A 4,879-nucleotide genomic window follows, 5' to 3' on the forward strand; every position below is an offset into this window, starting at 1 on the left:
GAGAGCCGGGGCCGGTACCTATTCGTCCGCCTTGGCGGCGAGGAGACCCCACCCCTCATTTCTCACATGGCCCTCTAGCGCCACCATGAGGCCGATTCAGATTTTGCCCTAAAATCACGAAAATCACTACACAGTATGTCTACACTCATGTCAACAACATGGATCAGGAAGATTTTGGAAAAACACATTTTTGCTCTATTTACGGAGATAAGCGACCAACGGTCGCTTATCTCCCGATTAGGGAGTCTTACTGGTTAATTGATAACGTACGTGTGTGTGTGTGTGTGTGTGTGTGTGTGTGTGTGTGTGTGTGTGTGTGTGTGTGTGTGTGTGTGTGTGTGTGTGTGTGTGTGTGTGTGTGTGTGCGCGCGTGCGTGAGCGTGAGCGTGCACACTGTAGGAAGAGTCCTTCTTGTTTTTTCAAGTATACCTGATTGCAGACCGGAGCACGGGGCGGAGTGGACGCGGCAAGGGGAGTGAACACGGCAAGGGGAGTGAACGCGGCAAGGGGCGGAGTGAACGCGGCAAGGGGCGGAGGCGTTTGATTATTGTCCACGACATTGCAAGCGGCGCGAAGGCCAGCGGACCTTGGTCCTGCTCTTCGCCCCCGAGCGCCGCAGGCGCGAGTGGCCGCGAAGAGCGGGCCAGGCCGGCCGCGCGAGTTACGAAGCCGTGGTGAATGCAATCGTTATATTTATGCCCAGGCCGTAAGGCCTGGGCAAGCCCACGATAAACATCAGCATTGATGGCTGAATGGATAGCGTCGCCGACTTGAGTGCCAGAGATCACTAGTTCGAATCTCACCGTTGCCCCACTGCACACGTCACCGAAGCCCACGATAACCGCCGCGTTCACTCCGCCCCTTGCCGCGGTCAATCCGAGAGAGAGAGAGAGAGAGAGAGAGAGAGCGAGAGAGAGAGAGAGAGCCGTGGCCTGCAATCAGGTAAGGCTCTGTTTTTTAGGAGCAGTATTACAATCCAGTAGATGGGAGTGGGTTTCTTGCATGGAGAGTGAAAACACTTCAAAACGAAGCCTCAGAGGGACAAAAGAAGAGAAGAAACACTCAGCCACTGACAGGTATGTGATTTTGATTATAGTTAGAATTTCACATGTTAAATATTTTTTTAATGTGCATATAGGCCTATAGTGCATTTTTGCTACTGTGGTGGGCATCGCAAGGGGGTCCAGTAAAAAGACAAGTGGCCCTCTGGTGTAAGGGGTAAAAACTGTCTTAACGTTTTTGAGAAACTAAACCCAACATCACATTGTAGCAAATCGTGTGGGTGCCCACTAGGCCACTTGTTCCCAAGCAGTGGGTCGGGATCCATATGTTTTTTTAACGTCCCTTATATTTGTATAAAAAAGTAGTTAGTGAAAATGGCCTAAACTAGTGAAAACAGCAGATCTACAAGCTCACAATGCGTCGCACCGCATTGTGAGCTTGTAGATCTGCTGTTTTCACTAGCTTGGGTCCTGGGCAAATGTCTAATTTCTCTTGAGCTAATAGTTTGGGAACCACTGCTCCAAGCCATGGCCCATTGGTCAGAACTAGTCCCAAGTCCCAACATACCTTTCTCCTAACCCCTACAAGTACATACCTTTCTCCTAACCCCAACAAGTTGATCGTCACAGATATCAGACCTGTTGACCTTGATTTGAGCAATTCTCCAGACAAGGGCATGTGTTTAGTTTTTTAAGGAGAAAAAATAAAACACGTTCTTGTTTTGTAGGAGCAGTATTACAATCCAGTAGATGGGAGTGGGTTTCTTCAGCTAACGACAGAAACCCAGGGTCTTGAGGGCATCGCACTGATGATGGTCAAGGAGAAGATGAAACAGACCTTCACCCATCGCCAAACAATGGTTCATGACCCAGTGAAGTCCTCTGAAATATTCACCACCTTTACAAGATTTCTTGACATTGCAGGAATGGTATGTCGCTCTTGAACTGTCTTGCCTTAAAGTCAAACTGAAATGAAAAATGACTTTAAACAGATCACATCCCTGGTCATAGGGTGAACCCATTAAAATGTATGCCATGTCGTCTGTATTCCATCCTGTCTGCAGATACAGGATTTCAGTCTGATGTTTGGTGATGACATCGCTGCAGAAGTGGCATACTTACTCACTACATGCAGTAGGCCTAAGTCCTTGAACAAAGCTGTGGACTCGCCCAGACAGGCGACCATGTAGATCTGCTTCATAATGCTGAATCCACAACAGAAGAACTGGAAAATGGTACGCTGGAATTAAAGGAATAATACTAATGGAAGAGGGGATGGTTTTGAAACCAAAATGTAAACAGAATTTAGTAAAAATGTCTTTGTTTCCCCCCACCCTTGTATTTTCAGGATGGGACAGTGAGATGTCCTCCATCTTGCCTTATCCAGCACATGCCACCCTCACCTCAAGGCCGCAACGAGACCAGGAAAGCTCTCAGCCCGACAAGCCAACCACCTTTTGAAGTTTATCTAGGTAAGGTTACAGTTCAATTAAAGTTTTTAAGATGGCTCACTGTACCGTCCCTAATATTCACCCTTAAAACTGTACTTTTCTGAAATTATGGGATGACCATGCTCATCTGTAATCAGCGACTGCCCTGTGATATGTGTCTGCTTCTAAATCTAAATACTGAATGAAGAAATTCAAAAACTGTCCTGGGTGTTCCCAAAAGCCTGATTAGATGCTAAAATGACAAAAACTCTAGACCCCCGGGTGTGTTGTTATAAATATCCCCTACCCTGGCTGGGTCACCCACCATTCACAAAAAATGAAGCATAGTGTTGCAGTTGTCAATTATGTCAGCTCATTTCTTTGTCTCACTTGAAACTTTACATTATCTGTTTACTGGAGAGATGGGGAGAGAAGGTTGCCGTTGAACATGACAATCCCTGCTACTGAGAAAATAAATATTCCATAGCAATGGCATAGCAATGACTGTTATCAGAATATAGCGCTATTTAACACTTATTTGTTGTTACTCAACCTTTGAATATGTTGGGATTGTCATAATATTTTTTCCTCTTCATTCCAGGCATTGAACACCTGCAAGCTCTACAGGGACTTGTTGAGATGGTTGGGGACATGGAGATGGCAGATCCAATGTGAAAAGTTTAGGTGTTGGCCATTGAGGTGCAAGAGCTATATCCAGGTATGTATAAATGTATTATGGATTTTACATTTTTGATGGTACGATTATAGTCCAGGTAAAAATTTGGGAGGTAGACGAACATGTTCAATATACATTTCACACTACAGTGAGAAGATTAACTATCTTAACTATATCCCATACTACGCTTTGTGATCTGTTAGAGCTTGAAAGTTAAGTTTCCTTTAGGCCTGCTTTACACTGGCAGTCAAATCCAGCCTAAATCAGATCTGAGTCACATTCAGATTGGAATCCGATTGGCTTAAATGGTCACATGGAACCAATCAGATTCCAACCCGGATGTGACACAGATCTGATTCAGGCTGGGTTTGGCTGCCAGTGTAAACCAGGCCTAATTAGATCACACAATGGTCTGTTTCCATGGTCCACTTGAAGAGCAGAAACTTTGTGAAATGTGTTAATCATGGAATCTTTGTTCACTGGCTGTGGACTCTGTGTTCTCGTTGGAACAGGTAGCCATTCACCACAGTGCTAAGAAGGACTGCAGTCGCCTGTTCCACCAGCTGTTTGACAAATTCTTCACGACTGAAGAACTGGAAGGATGCAGTTGTCACAGGGAGGCATGGTGTTGTTCCAGAGCTCGAGGGCAGACATATGCTGGACCCCACCAAAGTGGAAAAGATTCAAAGTAAGTTTATCTTACACTTACACGTTTTGTAAAGTATATTCAGATTTTTCAGTATGATGTCACCATTGCATTGGTTATATGTGGGAAATAATGTGTCTGATACATTGTGCAGTAGTTAGTAAAGAAATGCTGCCCAGCTTCAACATGAGGTTGCAGTGGTGAGAGTCTCTCCCAGTCTAGTCAAATACTTTTTAATGTAATATTGTAACATCCCCCACTGACTGAGCAAAGGACCCAACATGGGGAAAACTAGCCCCATATAGAACCTCACTCTCCGCTGCATACCGTTGTGCTCCTCGAGATGAGGTCCTAAGCGGATATCCCTGGGCTGCAGTAGAATGCCTCCACGCCGAGGTAGAGGTTCTATCCAAAAAGTAAAGGTAGTTCCATGCTCCCAGAGTATGATTTTCCATCCCGTGGTGCATAACAGTATGCAGCAGAGGTTCTATATGGGCTAGGGGAAAACATGTTTAATGTGCTATTATAGCTAATTTCATCTTCTCTGTCTCCAATCTTACGGTATAGCACCGAAGCTGGATGGAAGGCAGTATCGGTGGACTGGTTGGACAACGCTGAGGTGATTCACCGCAAGGGGAAGAGCAGGCTGTTCTTCCTGAGAAGACTGGGATCGTTTGAAGTTGAAGGTGTCACTCGCTCAGGTGTCACTCGCTCAGTTCCTCCCCAGCACGTTATTCCACATTAATTAAATACAAAACCCTGGCATAACAGTTTGGTGGCTACCAAACTGTTATGCCAGGGTTTTGTTTTTAATTAATGTGGAATAACGTGCTGGGGAGGAACTGAGCGAGTGACACCTTCAACTCAACAGACTGGTGAGGAAGGCGGGTTCCGTTGTTGCAGGGGGTGGAGGATTGGCCAGGGTGGAAGCTGGACACAAACTTGAAGAAATCCTCCCACCCCCTCCACCTTAAGACAGAGGATCCGATAGATTCATCTACCCAGGACGGAGATGTGAGAGACTGGGAAAGTCCTTTGTGATGAGAGAGAGACACTGCGGTCGTTTGGACAACTGTAACTTAACTGGAATAATTGTTACTGACTGTTCCTGTGCGGCTTTGCTGGG

At 45.8% G+C, this 4,879-nt stretch overlaps 1 long non-coding RNA gene across 1 annotated transcript; it reads left to right on the plus strand.

Moving 5' to 3' along the window:
- Positions 1-520: 520 nt before the first annotated feature.
- On the plus strand, positions 521-4,444 carry LOC308290508. The gene is made up of 7 exons (XR_013962293.1): positions 521-1,076; positions 1,730-1,930; positions 2,066-2,236; positions 2,350-2,473; positions 3,033-3,149; positions 3,620-3,795; positions 4,321-4,444. It is a non-coding gene; the product is annotated as an uncharacterized lncRNA (long non-coding RNA).
- The last annotated feature ends 435 nt before the right edge of the window (positions 4,445-4,879 follow it).

The sequence above is a fragment of the Nannobrachium achirus genome, assembly GCF_963921795.1.
Source record: "Nannobrachium achirus genome assembly, chromosome: 8".
In the NCBI taxonomy this organism is placed as follows: Eukaryota; Metazoa; Chordata; class Actinopteri; order Myctophiformes; family Myctophidae; genus Nannobrachium; species Nannobrachium achirus.